The following is a 21,913-nucleotide window of genomic DNA, read 5'->3' on the forward strand; positions in this document are numbered from 1 at the left end:
TTCTTTTGCACACCAGCATTTCTAATTGCACATCCTCATCTGAACCTAGCTCTTACAAGTACTCCCTTTGCTTTAACCTGGAAAAAACTGCCCAGGTCCCTACCTAATTCAGCTAAATTAGCCTGGAGGCCTACATTGCCTTACCCATCTCCATCTCACTAATACTGTGCTCGAGTTCCCCCAATACTCTCCTAGCCTCTGAGGATGAGAGGGCTGTATACCGTTGACAGATAAGCCAAATTTGGATTTACCCCACATCCCACCATTGACTCAGAGACTCATACTCCTCTCTTTGCTGCCTTCGACCTTTCCCAAAAAATCTGGAAACCTGAGCAAAAAGTGGCCTCTTGTAAGAGCTTTACATTAAACTTCCAATAGGATGCGTGCTGAGGCCCTGGTGAAATAAACAGCCGAGCCATGGTTATGTGGTGATCCGAAAAACCACCGGGAAAATGGTAGTGCCCAACAGCCTATTCCTGGACATGTAAAAACGATCACGTCGGGCTGCACTCACCCTAGCCCCAACGACCTTCACCCAAGTATACTGTCTTGTGTCAGGATGTTTATTTCTCCAAACATCCACTAGGTTGAACTGATTAATGATGTCCCTTAATTAACACTCCCACTGACCCTGAATGAGGCTCTTCCCGATTTCTGTCTTTCGTAAAATTCATTGTACAATTCCAGTCCCCGCCGACCACCAGCGTCTCCTCAGAGTTCCTGTCTACGACACCCAAATAGAACCACTCTCTCTCTCCGTGTTAGGCTCATACACATTTATAAAGACAAAACCCATTATGTTCATTTCTGCTTTTACAACAAGCAGCCTACCTCTACACATTTTTCTACACAATTTTTACAGACAGACCCGGTACAAAAAGGACTTCCACCCCTGAACTAAAATTTGCCCCATTGCTCAACACTTGACCCTTTCCACCAGAGCCCCCAATCAACTTCATTCAACACATCACTATGTGTCTCCTGCAGAAACAACACCTGTACTTTTTTTGTTTACATATTCACCCAACACGCTCCTCTTTCACGCATCTCAGGTGCCATTTATATTAATTGTCTCCATAAGAATTGGGAGAAAAGCCAGCAAAGAAAGAGACCAATAGCAAAGCTCAAAAAAACCCACAATGCCAGAAAGAAACTATTTATCTAAACAGTGTCTGAAAGTAGACCTTTACGCACTGTTGTGACCCACTTCCTCAACCTAAACCGTTTCCTGGGTGAGAGGACACCATGCCCCTCATTTTTCATAACATGTTGTACTGATCTTACAAACTTTCTCGGATCAGAAAAAAAGCCTCAAGATGAACTTTTTCCTCTTGGTCTTGTCAGTTCCCTCACCGTATACTTTGACCCGTCTGCTTGACTGGCTGGCAGCTCCGGACCCATTGAAGAGGAGTCTGAAAAAAAACTTGGCACCCTCCTCCTTCCATGTAGTCTCTTACACTTCTTACACCTCTTACAGACTCTTACACTTCCCTCTATACTCTCCTCATCCACTAGCATAACCTGAGTAGACCATCCATGACATGACTAGACCCAGCCTCATCTACAACATTCATAACCTGACTAGACCCAGCCTCATCTACACCATCTACATCAACATCCATAACCTGACTAGACCCAGCTTCATCTACATCAACATCCATAACCTGATTAGACCCAGCCTCATCTACACCATCTACATCAACATCCATAACCTGACTAGACCCAGCTTCATCTACATCAACATCCATAACCTGATTAGACCCAGCCTCATCTACACCATCTACATCAACATCCATAACCTGACTAGACCCAGCTTCATCTACATCAACATCCATAACCTGACTAGACCCAGCCTCATCTACATCATCTACACCAACATCCATAACCTGACTAGACCCAGCCTCATCTACACCACCCTCCATGACATGACTAGGCCCAGCCTCATCTGCACCACCCTCCATGACATGACTAGACCCAGCCTCATCTACACCACCCTCCATGACATGACTAGACCCAGCCTCATCTACACCATCTACACCACCCTCCATGACATGACTAGGCCCAGCCTCATCTGCACCACCCTCCATGACATGACTAGACCCAGCCTCATCTACACCACCCTCCATGACATGACTAGACCCAGCCTCATCTACACTACCCTCCATGACATGACTAGACCCAGCCTCATCTACACCACCCTCCATGACATGACTAGACCCAGCCTCATCTACACCATCTACACCACCCTCCATGACATGACTAGGCCCAGCCTCATCTACACCACCCTCCATGACATGACTAGACCCAGCCTCATCTACACCACCCTCCATGACATGACTAGGCCCAGCCTCATCTGCACCACCCTCCATGACATGACTAGACCCAGCCTCATCTACACCACCCTCCATGACATGACTAGACCCAGCCTCATCTACACCACCCTCCATGACATGACTAGACCCAGCCTCATCTACACCACCCTCCATGACATGACTAGACCCAGCCTCATCTACACCACCCTCCATGACATGACTAGACCCAGCCTCATCTACACCACCATCCATGACATGACTAGACCCAGCCTCATCTACACCAACAGTCATAACCTGACTAGACCCAGCCTCATCTACACCATCTACACCACCTTCCATGACATGACTAGACCCAGCCTCATCTACACCACCCTCCATGACATGACTAGACCCATCCTCATCTACACCACCCTCCATGACATGACTAGACCCAGCCTCATCTACACCACCATCCATGACATGACTAGACCCAGCCTCATCTACACCAACAGTCATAACCTGACTAGACCCAGCCTCATCTACACCATCTACACCACCCTCCATGACATGACTAGACCCAGCCTCATCTACACCACCCTCCATAACCTGACTAGACCCAGCCTCATCTACACCACCCTCCATGACTAGGCCCAGCCTCATCTACACCACCCTCCATGACATGACTAGACCCAGCCTCATCTACACCAACAGTCATAACCTGACTAGACCCAGCCTCATCTACACCACCCTCCATGACATGACTAGACCCAGCCTCATCTACACCACCCTCCATGACATGACTAGGCCCAGCCTCATCTACACCACCATCCATGACATGACTAGGCCCAGCCTCATCTACACCACCATCCATGACATGACTAGGCCCAGCCTCATCTACACCAACAGTCATAACCTGACTAGACCCAGCCTCATCTACACCATCTACACCACCCTCCATGACATGACTAGACCCAGCCTCATCTACACCACCCTCCATAACCTGACTAGACCCAGCCTCATCTACACCACCCTCCATGACATGACTAGACCCAGCCTCATCTACACCATCTACACCACCCTCCATGACATGACTAGGCCCAGCCTCATCTACACCACCCTCCATGACATGACTAGACCCAGCCTCATCTACACCACCCTCCATGACATGACTAGGCCCAGCCTCATCTGCACCACCCTCCATGACATGACTAGACCCAGCCTCATCTACACCACCCTCCATGACATGACTAGACCCAGCCTCATCTACACCACCCTCCATGACATGACTAGACCCAGCCTCATCTACACCACCCTCCATGACATGACTAGACCCAGCCTCATCTACACCACCCTCCATGACATGACTAGACCCAGCCTCATCTACACCACCATCCATGACATGACTAGACCCAGCCTCATCTACACCAACAGTCATAACCTGACTAGACCCAGCCTCATCTACACCATCTACACCACCCTCCATGACATGACTAGACCCAGCCTCATCTACACCACCCTCCATGACATGACTAGACCCAGCCTCATCTACACCACCCTCCATGACATGACTAGACCCAGCCTCATCTACACCACCATCCATGACATGACTAGACCCAGCCTCATCTACACCAACAGTCATAACCTGACTAGACCCAGCCTCATCTACACCATCTACACCACCCTCCATGACATGACTAGACCCAGCCTCATCTACACCACCCTCCATAACCTGACTAGACCCAGCCTCATCTACACCACCCTCCATGACTAGGCCCAGCCTCATCTACACCACCCTCCATGACATGACTAGACCCAGCCTCATCTACACCAACAGTCATAACCTGACTAGACCCAGCCTCATCTACACCACCCTCCATGACATGACTAGACCCAGCCTCATCTACACCACCCTCCATGCCATGACTAGGCCCAGCCTCATCTACACCACCATCCATGACATGACTAGGGCCAGCCTCATCTACACCACCATCCATGACATGACTAGGCCCAGCCTCATCTACACCAACAGTCATAACCTGACTAAACCCAGCCTCATCTACACCATCTACACCACCCTCCATGACATGACTAGACCCAGCCTCATCTACACCACCCTCCATAACCTGACTAGACCCAGCCTCATCTACACCACCCTCCATGACATGACTAGACCCAGCCTCATCTACACCATCTACACCACCCTCCATGACATGACTAGGCCCAGCCTCATCTACACCACCCTCCATGACATGACTAGACCCAGCCTCATCTACACCACCCTCCATGACATGACTAGGCCCAGCCTCATCTGCACCACCCTCCATGACATGACTAGACCCAGCCTCATCTACACCACCCTCCATGACATGACTAGACCCAGCCTCATCTACACCACCCTCCATGACATGACTAGACCCAGACTCATCTACACCACCCTCCATGACATGACTAGACCCAGCCTCATCTACACCACCCTCCATGACATGGCTAGACCCAGCCTCATCTACACCACCATCCATGACATGACTAGACCCAGCCTCATCTACACCAACAGTCATAACCTGACTAGACCCAGCCTCATCTACACCATCTACACCACCCTCCATGACATGACTAGACCCAGCCTCATCTACACCACCCTCCATGACATGACTAGACCCAGCCTCATCTACACCACCCTCCATGACATGACTAGACCCAGCCTCATCTACACCACCATCCATGACATGACTAGACCCAGCCTCATCTACACCAACAGTCATAACCTGACTAGACCCATCCTCATCTACACCATCTACACCACCCTCCATGACATGACTAGACCCAGCCTCATCTACACCACCCTCCATAACCTGACTAGACCCAGCCTCATCTACACCACCCTCCATGACTAGACCCAGCCTCATCTACACCACCCTCCATGACATGACTAGACCCAGCCTCATCTACACCAACAGTCATAACCTGACTAGACCCAGCCTCATCTACACCACCCTCCATGACATGACTAGACCCAGCCTCATCTACACCACCCTCCATGACATGACTAGGCCCAGCCTCATCTACACCACCATCCATGACATGACTAGGCCCAGCCTCATCTACACCACCATCCATGACATGACTAGGCCCAGCCTCATCTACACCAACAGTCATAACCTGACTAGACCCAGCCTCATCTACACCATCTACACCACCCTCCATGACATGACTAGACCCAGCCTCATCTACACCACCCTCCATGACATGACTAGACCCAGCCTCATCTACACCAACAGTCATAACCTGACTAGACCCAGCCTCATCTACACCACCCTCCATGACATGACTAGACCCAGCCTCATCTACACCACCCTCCATGACATGACTAGAACCAGCCTCATCTACACCACCATCCATGACATGACTAGACCCAGCCTCATCTACACCAACAGTCATAACCTGACTAGACCCAGCCTCATCTACACCATCTACACCACCCTCCATGACATGACTAGACCCAGCCTCATCTACACCACCCTCCATGACATGACTAGGCCCAGCCTCATCTACACCACCCTCCATGACATGACTAGACCCAGCCTCATCTACACCAACAGTCATAACCTGACTAGACCCAGCCTCATCTACACCACCCTCCATGACATAACTAGGCCCAGCCTCATCTACACCACCCTCCATGACATGACTAGACCCAGCCTCATCTACACCACCATCCATGACATGACTAGACCCAGCCTCATCTACACCACCCTCCATGACATGACTAGACCCAGCCTCATCTACACCACCCTCCATGACATGACTAGACCCAGCCTCATCTACACCACCCTCCATGACATGACTAGACCCAGCCTCATCTACACCACCCTCCATGACATGACTAGACCCAGCCTCATCTACACCAACAGTCATAACCTGACTAGACCCAGCCTCGTCTACACCACCCTCCATGACATGACTAGACCCAGCCTCATCTACACCACCCTCCATGACATGACTAGACCCAGCCTCATCTACACCACCCTCCATGACATGACTAGACCCAGCCTCATCTACACCACCCTCCATGACATGACTAGACCCAGCCTCATCTACACCAACAGTCATAACCTGACTAGACCCAGCCTCATCTACACCATCTACACCACCCTCCATGACATGACTAGACCCAGCCTCATCTACACCACCCTCCATGACATGACTAGACCCAGCCTCATCTACACCACCCTCCATGACATGACTAGACCCAGCCTCATCTACACCACCCTCCATGACATGGCTAGACCCAGCCTCATCTACACCACCATCCATGACATGACTAGACCCAGCCTCATCTACACCAACAGTCATAACCTGACTAGACCCAGCCTCATCTACACCATCTACACCACCCTCCATGACATGACTAGACCCAGCCTCATCTACACCACCCTCCATGACATGACTAGACCCAGCCTCATCTACACCACCCTCCATGACATGACTAGACCCAGCCTCATCTACACCACCCTCCATGACATGACTAGACCCAGCCTCATCTACACCACCCTCCATGACATGACTAGACCCAGCCTCATCTACACCAACAGTCATAACCTGACTAGACCCAGCCTCGTCTACACCACCCTCCATGACATGACTAGACCCAGCCTCATCTACACCACCCTCCATGACATGACTAGACCCAGCCTCATCTACACCACCCTCCATGACATGACTAGACCCAGCCTCATCTACACCACCCTCCATGACATGACTAGACCCAGCCTCATCTACACCAACAGTCATAACCTGACTAGACCCAGCCTCATCTACACCATCTACACCACCCTCCATGACATGACTAGACCCAGCCTCATCTACACCACCCTCCATGACATGACTAGACCCAGCCTCATCTACACCACCCTCCATGACATGACTAGACCCAGCCTCATCTACACCACCCTCCATGACATGGCTAGACCCAGCCTCATCTACACCACCATCCATGACATGACTAGACCCAGCCTCATCTACACCAACAGTCATAACCTGACTAGACCCAGCCTCATCTACACCATCTACACCACCCTCCATGACATGACTAGACCCAGCCTCATCTACACCACCCTCCATGACATGACTAGACCCAGCCTCATCTACACCACCCTCCATGACATGACTAGACCCAGCCTCATCTACACCACCATCCATGACATGACTAGACCCAGCCTCATCTACACCAACAGTCATAACCTGACTAGACCCATCCTCATCTACACCATCTACACCACCCTCCATGACATGACTAGACCCAGCCTCATCTACACCACCCTCCATAACCTGACTAGACCCAGCCTCATCTACACCACCCTCCATGACTAGACCCAGCCTCATCTACACCACCCTCCATGACATGACTAGACCCAGCCTCATCTACACCAACAGTCATAACCTGACTAGACCCAGCCTCATCTACACCACCCTCCATGACATGACTAGACCCAGCCTCATCTACACCACCCTCCATGACATGACTAGGCCCAGCCTCATCTACACCACCATCCATGACATGACTAGGCCCAGCCTCATCTACACCACCATCCATGACATGACTAGGCCCAGCCTCATCTACACCAACAGTCATAACCTGACTAGACCCAGCCTCATCTACACCATCTACACCACCCTCCATGACATGACTAGACCCAGCCTCATCTACACCACCCTCCATAACCTGACTAGACCCAGCCTCATCTACACCACCCTCCATGACTAGGCCCAGCCTCATCTACACCACCCTCCATGACATGACTAGACCCAGCCTCATCTACACCAACAGTCATAACCTGACTAGACCCAGCCTCATCTACACCACCCTCCATGACATGACTAGACCCAGCCTCATCTACACAACCCTCCATGACATGACTTGGCCCAGCCTCATCTACACCACCCTCCATGACATGACTAGACCCAGCCTCATCTACACCACCATCCATGACATGACTAGACCCAGCCTCATCTACACCAACAGTCATAACCTGACTAGACCCAGCCTCATCTACACCATCTACACCACCCTCCATGACATGACTAGACCCAGCCTCATCTACACCACCCTCCATGACATGACTAGGCCCAGCCTCATCTACACCACCCTCCATGACATGACTAGACCCAGCCTCATCTACACCAACAGTCATAACCTGACTAGACCCAGCCTCATCTACACCACCCTCCATGACATCACTAGGCCCAGCCTCATCTACACCACCCTCCATGACATGACTAGACCCAGCCTCATCTACACCACCATCCATGACATGACTAGACCCAGCCTCATCTACACCACCCTCCATGACATGACTAGACCCAGCCTCATCTACACCACCCTCCATGACATGACTAGACCCAGCCTCATCTACACCACCCTCCATGACATGACTAGACCCAGCCTCATCTACACCACCCTCCATGACATGACTAGACCCAGCCTCATCTACACCAACAGTCATAACCTGACTAGACCCAGCCTCGTCTACACCACCCTCCATGACATGACTAGACCCAGCCTCATCTACACCACCCTCCATGACATGACTAGACCCAGCCTCATCTACACCACCCTCCATGACATGACTAGACCCAGCCTCATCTACACCAACAGTCATAACCTGACTAGACCCAGCCTCATCTACACCATCTACACCACCCTCCATGACATGACTAGACCCATTCTCATCTACACCACCCTCCATGACATGACTAGACCCAGCCTCATCTACACCACCCTCCATGACATGACTAGGCCCAGCCTCATCTACACCACCCTCCATGACATGGCTAGACCCAGCCTCATCTACACCACCATCCATGACATGACTAGACCCAGCCTCATCTACACCAACAGTCATAACCTGACTAGACCCAGCCTCATCTACACCATCTACACCACCCTCCATGACATGACTAGACCCAGCCTCATCTACACCACCATCCATGACATGACTAGACCCAGCCTCATCTACACCAACAGTCATAACCTGACTAGACCCATCCTCATCTACACCATCTACACCACCCTCCATGACATGACTAGACCCAGCCTCATCTACACCACCCTCCATAACCTGACTAGACCCAGCCTCATCTACACCACCCTCCATGACTAGACCCAGCCTCATCTACACCACCCTCCATGACATGACTAGACCCAGCCTCATCTACACCAACAGTCATAACCTGACTAGACCCAGCCTCATCTACACCACCCTCCATGACATGACTAGACCCAGCCTCATCTACACCACCCTCCATGACATGACTAGGCCCAGCCTCATCTACACCACCATCCATGACATGACTAGGCCCAGCCTCATCTACACCACCATCCATGACATGACTAGGCCCAGCCTCATCTACACCAACAGTCATAACCTGACTAGACCCAGCCTCATCTACACCATCTACACCACCCTCCATGACATGACTAGACCCAGCCTCATCTACACCACCCTCCATAACCTGACTAGACCCAGCCTCATCTACACCACCCTCCATGACTAGGCCCAGCCTCATCTACACCACCCTCCATGACATGACTAGACCCAGCCTCATCTACACCAACAGTCATAACCTGACTAGACCCAGCCTCATCTACACCACCCTCCATGACATGACTAGACCCAGCCTCATCTACACAACCCTCCATGACATGACTAGGCCCAGCCTCATCTACACCACCCTCCATGACATGACTAGACCCAGCCTCATCTACACCACCATCCATGACATGACTAGACCCAGCCTCATCTACACCAACAGTCATAACCTGACTAGACCCAGCCTCATCTACACCATCTACACCACCCTCCATGACATGACTAGACCCAGCCTCATCTACACCACCCTCCATGACATGACTAGGCCCAGCCTCATCTACACCACCCTCCATGACATGACTAGACCCAGCCTCATCTACACCAACAGTCATAACCTGACTAGACCCAGCCTCATCTACACCACCCTCCATGACATCACTAGGCCCAGCCTCATCTACACCACCCTCCATGACATGACTAGACCCAGCCTCATCTACACCACCATCCATGACATGACTAGACCCAGCCTCATCTACACCACCCTCCATGACATGACTAGACCCAGCCTCATCTACACCACCCTCCATGACATGACTAGACCCAGCCTCATCTACACCACCCTCCATGACATGACTAGACCCAGCCTCATCTACACCACCCTCCATGACATGACTAGACCCAGCCTCATCTACACCAACAGTCATAACCTGACTAGACCCAGCCTCGTCTACACCACCCTCCATGACATGACTAGACCCAGCCTCATCTACACCACCCTCCATGACATGACTAGACCCAGCCTCATCTACACCACCCTCCATGACATGACTAGACCCAGCCTCATCTACACCACCCTCCATGACATGACTAGACCCAGCCTCATCTACACCAACAGTCATAACCTGACTAGACCCAGCCTCATCTACACCATCTACACCACCCTCCATGACATGACTAGACCCATTCTCATCTACACCACCCTCCATGACATGACTAGACCCAGCCTCATCTACACCACCCTCCATGACATGACTAGGCCCAGCCTCATCTACACCACCCTCCATGACATGACTAGGCCCAGCCTCATCTACACCACCCTCCATGACATGACTAGGCCCAGCCTCATCTACACCACCCTCCATGACATGACTAGGCCCAGCCTCATCTACACCACCCTCCATGACATGACTAGGCCCAGCCTCATCTACACCACCCTCCATGACATGACTAGACCCAGCCTCATCTACACCACCCTCCATGACATGACTAGACCCAGCCTCATCTACACCACCCTCCATGACATGACTAGGCCCAGCCTCATCTACACCACCCTCCATGACATGACTAGACCCAGCCTCATCTACACCACCCTCCATGACATGACTAGGCCCAGCCTCATCTACACCACCCTCCATGACATGACTAGGCCCAGCCTCATCTACACCACCCTCCATGACATGACTAGACCCAGCCTCATCTACACCACCCTCCATGACATGACTAGGCCCAGCCTCATCTACACCACCCTCCATGACATGACTAGACCCAGCCTCATCTACACCACCATCCATGACATGACTAGACCCAGCCTCATCTACACCAGCCTCCATGACATGACTAGACCCAGCCTCATCTACACCACCCTCCATGACATGACTAGACCCAGCCTCATTTACACCACCCTCCATGACATGACTAGACCCAGCTTCATCTACACCACCCTCCATGACATGACTAGGCCCAGCCTCATCTACACCACCCTCCATGACATGACTAGACCCAGCCTCATCTACACCAACAGTCATAACCTGACTAGACCCAGCCTCGTCTACACCATCTACACCACCCTCCATGACATGACTAGGCCCAGCCTCGTCTACACCATCTACACCACCTTCCATGACATGACTAGACCCAGCCTCGTCTACACCATCTACACCACCCTCCATGACATGACTAGACCCAGCCTCATCTACACCACCCTCCATGACATGACTAGGCCCAGCCTCATCTACACCACCCTCCATGACATGACTAGACCCAGCCTCATCTACACCACCCTCCATGACATGACTAGGCCCAGGCTCATCTACACCACCCTCCATGACCTGACTAGGCCCAGGCTCATCTACACCACCCTCCATGACCTGACTAGGCCCAGCCTCATCTACACCACCCTCCATGACATGACTAGACCCAGCCTCATCTACACCACCTTCCATGACATGACTAGACCCAGCCTCATCTACACCACCCTCCATGACATGACTAGACCCAGCCTCATCTACACCACCTACACCACCCTCCATGACATGACTAGGCCCAGCCTCGTCTGGTAATTGAAAAATATTTCCAACACTCCCGGCCTCGATAATCACCAAGCCTTGGTGTGAAAGAACAAAATATCCTGATCTCATTAACCCATATATCCAGTGAAAATGTCATTTAAAAAAATGCTTTCTGTCCCGAGTTCACTGGTGCAGGAAACATTGAAGGCCCGGTATAGGCTAGTTGATACAATGTTGAAAGTTCATTAGGGAGAGGTTTGATTTGATATAATATTGAACTTCACTAGTACTAGCTCAAGTCAAGACAGATAGAAAGGGAGGCAGACAAGGGGCAGGAAATAGATGAATTTGATTGAGAGAACCAGAGTTTTCATCAGGATATTTTCCACTGTTTTTATTTGTTTGCTTTAGGCCTATGTATTTTACTCAGTTGATGATGGAAGTTAAAGGCCTAGTGCTGCATTGGCCCATAGGCTATCTCTGAGTTCTATGGAAGTTACAGGCCTACTGTTGCGGCAGGGTAGCCTAGTGGTTAGAGCGTTGGACTAGTAACCGGAAGGTTGCAACTTCAAACCCCTGAGCTGACAAGGTACAAATCTGTCGTTCTGCCCCTGAACAGGCAGTTAACCTAGGCCGTCATTGAAAATAAGATTTTTTTCTTAACTGACTTGCCTGGTTAAATAAAGGTAAAAATGGCCCATAGGCCCATAGGCTATCTCTGAGTTCTATGGAAGTTACAGGCCTACTGCTGCATTGGCACATAGGCTATCTCTGAGTTCTATAGGCTATCTCTGAGTTCTATAGGCTATCTCTGAGTTTTATGCTCTCATGTCTTTAGCCACCAGTGGATCACAGTGTTCATATAGTAGAGGCTGGTGCTCCTGCCATAGTTGAATTTACATTTTTAGATTGTTATAGTTTTTCTTCAGATTTTTAGGATTAACCACATGACAATGATTTTGAGAAATAAAAGTTATTGTTTCAATGAAACTTTTCCATGAAAATGTGCGTATATAAATATTCGGAACTGGTATCCAGATCAGAGGAAATTGTAGGATAAATTGTGCGTTTTACCCAAACTTCCTATGGTTTTTAGTATTACGGTCCCGCCTGTGAAGATCAAATTGCCGTCCAAATGATTTGTTCTGGCGCTGGGTCTGATTTGAGTGTCCCGGATGTACATTTACTATGTTACGTCTAGTCTATGAGACCGGGCTGGTAGGTCAGCTCCTATCGGGCTGCTCCTGACCCCTCAAAGATACTGGTCGGTCACACACTCAGAGCACGGATTACACCCTCAGTGGTGGTTATGACTATCATGGTGGACCCAAATGATCGCTGCATTCACTTTTCCATTTCACTTCAGACACCGTATCCATTATATGTGAAGTGAAAAACAACGGTAAACGCAGTGATCAGGCTGGTTCCAACAGGCTAAGTTATGAAAGTGAAAACTCAAAACTGTTTTGACCTTTGACCAGGGCAAATGTCAACAATTCAAGTGTCCTCCTCGTTCCATTTATAGGAATGCGTACGGCGAGGACATGTCTTGCGTGATGCCGAGGGTCCCCTCGCTCGCTGGTCTTCTCTATGTCGAATGTTCGGCTGCAAACTGGACATCGCCATGACAACTGCACTAGGAAATCCTCACATACGATATACTTCCTCATCTTATGAGGTGGTGTTGACTGGGAGGGCCTGTGACAGGAGGATACGTTGTTGATGAAGGGACTCAGTCGGCGTCTCAACCTACTGTTGAGAGTTAGAGTAGTAGAATACACCAAGGTGCAATTAGCCCATGTCAGCAAATTTGTTATAGATGGGTAATTTAGTCTAGCAGCCATCTATCTAAACTTGTAGTAAGCAATGTCCAATTACCAACCAGGGTGGGGCCCAATGATCATCAGTTGTCATGTTAAAAACTGCAAACATTTGCCTCCACCTTGTGGTAAAGTGTAGAATTGTAGGATATTTGCTATAAAAACTGCTAATTTTTCTCTCTACCCCATGGCAGAATTAGTAGAATTGCATGAAACTCTAACCTTAACCCTAACCTAACCACACTGCTAACCTTGTGCCTAACCCTAATCTTAAATTAAAACCCAAAAATATATGTTTGATTTTATAGCCAATTTTGTTTTACTTTGTGGCTGTGGTAACTAGTGGAAACTCTAATTCTATGCTTTACAGGTGTGTATATAGATATATGTAACTTTTATTTAGAGATATAGACAAATGACTATAGTTTTAGATTGGATAAGATTCAGGAAGATACATTATTACAGCTTTATTGCTCAAAACACGTTAAGACATTTTTGCTAATTTATTGAAAATTCAATTCAGAAATATCGAATTTAGATAAGTATTCACACCTCTGAGTCAATACTTTGTAGAAGCACTTTTGGCAACGATTGCTTTGTAAAAAAAACAAACAGGTGTGGACTAACAGTGAAATGCTTACTCAGAGCTCCTTCCCAACAATGCAGAGAGAAAGAAAATAGAGAAATAACAGAGAAGTAAAACACTTAATGATAAAAGTAACAATAGATACACAATGAGCAACGATAACTTGGCTATATACACAGGGTACCAGTACAGAGACGATGTGTAGAGATAAGGAGAGAATTGAGGTCGCTACAGTGCCTTCAGAAAGAATTCAGATGATAACTTGGCTATATACACAGGGTACCAGTACAGAGACGATGTGTAGAGATAAGGAGATAATTGAGGTCGCTACAGTGCCTTCAGAAAGAATTCAGATGATAACTTGGCTATATACACAGGGTACCAGTACAGAGACGATGTGTAGAGATAAGGAGAGAATTGAGGTCGCTACAGTGCCTTCAGAAAGAATTCAGATGATAACTTGGCTATATACACAGGGTACCAGTACAGAGACGATGTGTAGAGATAAGGAGATAATTGAGGTCGCTACAGTGCCTTCAGAAAGAATTCAGATGATAACTTGGCTATATACACAGGGTACCAGTACAGAGACGATGTGTAGAGATAAGGAGAGAATTGAGGTTGCTACAGTGCCTTCAGAAAGTATTCAGACTTCTTGACTTTTGACCCTTATTTTGTAGTTTTCCAAAGCGGGATTAAAATGGATTTGATTGTCATTTTTGATCAACCATCTACACTAAATACTCTACAATGTCAAAGCATTATATTAATTAATTTAGTTATTAATGGAAAATAAAACACTAACATATTTTAGTTAGATAAGTATTCACCCCTCAGTCAATGCATTTTTTTAAAATCACCTTTCACAGTCTTTCTGGGTAAGTCTCTAAGAGCTTTGCAAACCTGGATTGTATACTATTTGCAAAATGATTATTTTTAGAATTCCTCAAGCTATTTCAAGTTGGTTGTTGATCTTGGCTAGACAGCAATGGTCAAGCCGATTTATATCAAAACTGTAACTAGGCCACTCAGGAACATTCAATGTCGTCTTGGTAAGCAACAGTGTAGATTTGGCCTTGTGTTTAAGGTTATTGTCCTGCTGAAATGTGAATTTATCTCCCAGTGTCTGGTGGAAAGCAGACTGAACCAGGTTTTCCTCTAGGATTTTGCCTTTGCTTAGATCCATTATGGTTATTTTTTATCCTGAAAAACTCCCCAGTTTTTAAAGATTATACGCATACCCATAACATGATTCAGCCACTCAGTAATGTGTTGTATTGGATTTGCCCAAAACATAACACTTTGTATTCAGGACAAAAAGTTTGCCACATTTTTTGCAGTTTGTTGAAAATAAACTCTTTGAAGTTTTTGGAAATGTGAAAGTTTTTGGAAATGTGAGGGGAGGAAGTGTAGAGGTGGTGAGGGGAGGAGGGGTGAGGGGAGGAGGTGTAGAGGTGGTGAGGGGAGGAGGTGTGAGGGGAGGAGGTGTAGAGGTGGTGAGGGGAGGAGGTGTGAGGGGAGGAGGTGTAGAGGTGGTGATGGGAGGAGGGGTGAGGGGAGGAGGTGTAGAGGTGGTGAGGGGAGGAGGTGTGAGGGGAGGAGGTGTAGAGGTGGTGGGGGGAGGAGGTGTAGAGGTGGTGAGGGAAGGAGGTGTAGAGGTGGTGAGGGGAGGAGGTGGTGAGGGGAGGAGGTGTAGAGGTGGTGAGGGGAGGAGGTGTGAGGGGAGGAGGTGTAGAGGTGGTGAGGGGAGGAGGTGTGAGGGGAGGAGGTGTAGAGGTGGTGAGGGGAGGAGGTGTGAGGGGAGGAGGTGTAGAGGTGGTGAGGGGAGGAGGGGTGAGGGGAGGAGGTGTAGAGGTGGTGAGGGAGGAGGTGTGAGGGGAGGAGGTGTAGAGGTGGTGGGGGAAGGAGGTGTAGAGGTGGTGAGGGAAGGAGGTGTAGAGGTGGTGAGGGGAGGAGGTGGTGAGGGGAGGAGGTGTAGAGGTGGTGAGGGGAGGAGGTGTGAGGGGAGGAGGTGTAGAGGTGGTGAGGGGAGGAGGTGTGAGGGGAGGAGGTGTAGAGGTGGTGAGGGGAGGAGGTGTAGAAGGGGTGAGGGGAGGAGGTGTAGAGGTGGTGAGGGGAGGAGGTGTAGAGGTGGTGGGGGGAGGAGGTGTAGAGGTGGTAAGGGGAGGAGGTGTAGAGGTGGTGAGGGGAGGTGGTGAGAGGAGGAGGTGTAGAGGTGGTGAGGGGAGGAGTGGTAGAGGTGTAGAGGTGGTGAGGGGAGGAGGTGTAGAGGTGGTGTGGGGAGGAGGTGTAGAGGTGGTGAGGGGAGGAGGTGTAGAGGTGGTGAGGGGAGGAGGTGTAGAGGTGGTGAGGGGAGAAGTTGTAGAGGTGGTGAGGGGAGGAGGTGTAGAGGTGGTGAGGGGAGGAGGTGTAAAGGTGATGAGAGGAAAAGGTGAGGGGAGGAGTGGAGGGGGAGTATGTGGGGGTGGATGTGTGTGAGGGGAATGAGTGAGGGGAGTGTGTGTGAGGGGAGAGTGTGAGGGGAGAGTGAGGGGAGGAGGTGTAGAGGTGGTGAGAGGAAGCGGTGAGGGGAGGAGTGGAGGGGGAGTATGTGAGGGGTGGATGTGTGTGAGGGGAGAGTCTGAGGGGAATGAGTGAGGGGAGGGTGTGTGAGGTGAGCCTTATACTTTTCTACTGAAACTGCTAACAGAAGAACGAATAAGAGTTCTGTTGGGACAGGAGACAACCTGCCCACTAGTCTCAGCTGGTCTCCCAACAGACAGCAAAAAAAGAGAAGAAGAACAAGAAGCTCCTCTGTGTTACTGACTCATTCCCATAATCCTGCTGCTGCCTCTCTGACCCACTTCCTGTTACATAACTGTCTGTCAACATATAATAGATTTTAAAGAAACTTGTAAAATTGTTGAAGTTCTTTGTTGAGCAGTAAAAGCACGATCAGAATTGTGTCTTACGCTTGATGAGTTCTTTCAGGTCAACAACGGGGCACCAATACGGTTTTGGGCATTGGGATTTTACTGAATGGAGAACCCTATGTCCAGTAGGTTGAATATCATGGTTGACAAGGCAACGCTATATTTAGAAAGCAGTAGTATCAGGTGGGTATCGGCCTCTGTTGGTGAGAAGCATAGACTGGACCAAGGGTGTATCTCCTGACAATTTGACAGAACCTAACACACGCACACACACATGCACACACACACACACACTAGCAGAGCCGGAGGGCTAGCTCATTAGAGTTTAATTCCTTACGTAAGTCCTTGTGAAGGAGACAAAAATAGATAGAAAATCACAGACACGCAATCAAACACTTGCACACACACACAGACACACACACACAGACACACACACACACACACACACACACACACACACACACAGACACACCTGCTACAAGGACTATGATTAATCACAAGGACGGAGCAATCAATCCCATTTGAAAGATCACAGAGGCACCACTCTGCATCGCTTCAGAGTGTCTGTCACTACTGATTAAAAGTGTATCAATTTCCCTCCTTTGTTCGTTGGGGAGATGTCAGCAGCTCTCTGTAAACAAGGCTCTGTTTAAAAACCGTTGGGGAAAAACACAATGACATCGACCTACTCATTTCAAATGTGATCAATTTCTCTTATTTCACAATCCATCATCGTGAGACGAGTTTGACATCAGACTGAAGAGAGACTCCTAACTCTGGACAAGGACATTTGCACGTCACTGATTTGAGGGGTTTCACATTCTCGCATACAGTAACAGTCAAAAGTTTGGACACAACTACTCATTCAAGGGTTTTTCCTTATTTTACTATTTTCTACTTTGTAGAATAATAGTGAAGACATCAAGACCAATTTTTCCTGCCAACGCGGAGCCCCACCGGGCCTTCACAACTGGACTACCGGACGTTATCTGCCCGATGGAGATATCCGGCTGGCTCCTCCGTCACGACTTTACCTGATCTGCAGTTCGCTAACCGTTAGCTGTCTTATCGGCTGCTATCTGAATAGATCTATCGGACAATTGTTTTTTTCTTTTTTTTTGGGCCTCTATAACTACAGTATATCTATTTTTTTTTGCCAATTGGATTGATCCCCTCTATCACACGGAACCCCACTAATCCTACCGACGGAAACGCACGAGGTGGCTAAAAACAGACCTCCATCCTATGCTAGCTTGCTACCGATGGCCCGGCTAGCTGTCTGAATCGCCGTGACCCTAACCAACCTCACTACTCACTGGACCCTTTTCTTCACTCGACTAAGCATGCCTCTCCTTAATGTCAATATGCCTTGTCCATTGCTGTTCTGGTTAGTGTTTATTGGCTTATTTCACTGTAGAGCCTCTAGTCCTGCTCACTAAATCTTATCCAACTTATTTGTTCCACCACCCACACATGCGATGACATCTCCTGGTTTCAATGATGTTTCTAGAGACAATATCTCTCCAATCCTCACTCAATACCTAGGTTTACCTCCACTGTATTCACATCCTACCATACCTTTGTCTGTACATTATACCTTGAAGCTATTTTATCGCCCCCAGAAACCTCCTTTTACTCTCTGTTCCAGACGTTCTTGACAACCAATTCTCATTGCTTTTAGCCGTACCCTTATTTTACTCCTCCTCTGTTCCTCTGGTGATGTAGAGGTGAATCCAGGTCCTGCAGTGCCTAGCTCCACTCCTATTCCCCAGGCGCTCTCTTTTGACGACTTCTGTAACCGTAATAGCCTTGGTTTCATGCATGTTAAAATTAGAAGCCTCCTCCCTAAGTTTGTTTTATTCACTGCTTTAGCACACTCTGCCAACCCGGATGTTCTAGCCGTGTCTGAATCCTGGCTTAGGAAGAACACCAACAAATTTTCATCCCTAAATACAACATTTTCAGACAAGATAGAACTGCCAAAGGGGGCGGTGTTGCAATCTACCTCAAAGATAGCCTGCAGAGTTCTGTCCTACTATCCAGGTCTGTACCCAAACAATTTGAACTTCTACTTTTAAAAATCCACCTCTCTAAAAACAAGTCTCTCACCGTTGCCGCCTGCTATAGACCACCCTCTGCCCCCAGCTGTGCTTTGGACACCATAAGTGAACTTCACCCCCATCTATCTTCAGAGCTCTTGCTGCTAGGCGACCTAAACTGGAACATGCTTAACAACCCAGCCATCCTACAATCTAAGCTTGATGCCCTAAATCTCACACAAATTATCAATGAACCTACCAGGTACGATCACTGCCTCATTGCTTGCATCCGTAATGGGTCAGCGGTTAAACGACCTCCACTCATCACTGTCAAACGCTCCCTGAAACACTTCAGTGAGCAGGCCTTTCTAATCGACCTGGCCGGGGTATCCTGGAAGGATATTGATCTCATCCCGTCAGTGGAGGATGCCATCTTAAATAAGCATGCCCCATTCAAGAAATATATAACCCGTGGTTCTCCCCAGACCTGACTGCCCTCATCCCCCTCTTCAAAGCGGGACACACTCTTGACCCAAACTGCTACAGACCTATATCTATCCTTCCCTGCCTTTCTAAGGTCTTCGAAAGCCAAGTCAACAAACAGATTACCAACCATTTCGAATCTCACCATACCCTCTCTGCTATGCAATCTGGTTTCCGAGCTGGTCATGGGTGCACCTCAGCCACGCTCAAGGTTCTAAACGATATCTTAACCGCCATCGATAAGAAACATTACTGTGCAGCCGTATTCATTGATCTGGCCAAGGCTTTCGACTCTGTCAATCACCAAATCCTCATCGGCAGACTCGACAGCCTAGGTTTCTCAAATGATTGCCTCGCCTGGTTCACCAACTACTTCTCTGATAGAGTTCAGTGTGTCAAATCGGAGGGTCTGTTGTCCGGACCTCTGGCAGTCTATGGGGGTGACCGACTCTCTTCTCTGTATACATCAATGATGTCGCTCTTGCTGCTGGTGAGTCTCTGATCCACCTCTACGCCACTCTGTATACTTCTGTATGACACCATTCTGTATACTTCTGGCCCTTCTTTGGACACTGTGTTAACAACCCTCCAGGCAAGCTTCAATGCCATACAACTCTCCTTCCGTGGCCTCCAATTGCGCTTAAATACAAGTAAAACTTAATGCATGCTCTTCAACCGATCGCTGTCTGCACCTGCCCGCCTGTCCAACATCACTACTCTGGCCGGCTCTGACTTAGAATACGTGGACAACTACAAATACCTAGGTGTCTGGTTAGACTGTAAACTCTCCTTCCAGACCCACATCTCCAATCCAAAGTTAAATCTAGAATTGGCTTCCTATTTCGCAACAAAGTATCCTTCACTCATGCTGCCAAACATACCCTTGTAAAACTGACCATCCTACCAATCCCCGACTTCGGCGATGTCATTTACCAAATAGCCTCCAACACTCTACTCAGCAAATTGGATGCAGTCTATCACAGTGCAATCCGTTTTGTCACCAAAGCTCCATATACTACCCACCATTGCGACCTGTACGCTCTCGTTGGCTGGCCCTCGCTTCATACTCGTCGCCAAACCCACTGGCTCCATGTCATCTACAAGACCCTGCTAGGTAAAGTCCCCCCTTATCTCAGCTCGCTGGTCACCATAGCATCACCCACCTGTAGCACGCTCTCCAGCAGGTATATCTCTCTGGTCACCCCCAAAAAAAATATATCTTATTTTGGCCGCCTCTCCTTCCAGTTCTCTGCTGCCAATGACTGGAACGAACTACAAAAATCTCTGAAACTGGAAACACTTATCTCACTAACTAGCTTTAAGCACCCGCTGTCAGAGCAGCTCACAGATTACTGCACCTGTACATAGCCCATCTATAATTTAGCCCAAACAACTACCTCTTTCCCTACTGTATTTATTTATTTTATTTATTTATTTATTTTGCACCCCATTATTTTTATTTCTACTTTGCACATTCTTCCACTGCAAATCTACCATTCCAGTGTTTTACTTGCTATATTGTATTTACTTTGCCACCATGGCCTTTTTTTGCCTTTACCTCCCTTATCTCACCTCATTTGCTCACATCGTATATAGACTTGTTTATACTGTATTATTGACTGTATGTTTGTTTTATTCCATGTGTAACTCTGTGTTGTTGTATGTGTCGAACTGCTTTGCTTTATCTTGGCCAGGTCGCAATTGTAAATGAGAACTTGTTCTCAACTTGCCTACCTGGTTAAATAAAGGTGTTCTCAACTAGCCTACCTGGTTAAATAAAGGTGAAATAAACTTTAAAAAATCAAATCAAAACTATGAAATAACACATATGTAATCATGTAGTAACCAAAAAAAGGGTTAAACAAATCAAACTATTTTTGAGTTTTGAGATTCTTTAAAGTAGCC

Source organism: Oncorhynchus mykiss, chromosome 24 (genome assembly GCF_057628025.1).
Source record: "Oncorhynchus mykiss isolate SJ-2025 chromosome 24, ASM5762802v1, whole genome shotgun sequence".
Taxonomy (NCBI): Eukaryota; Metazoa; Chordata; class Actinopteri; order Salmoniformes; family Salmonidae; genus Oncorhynchus; species Oncorhynchus mykiss.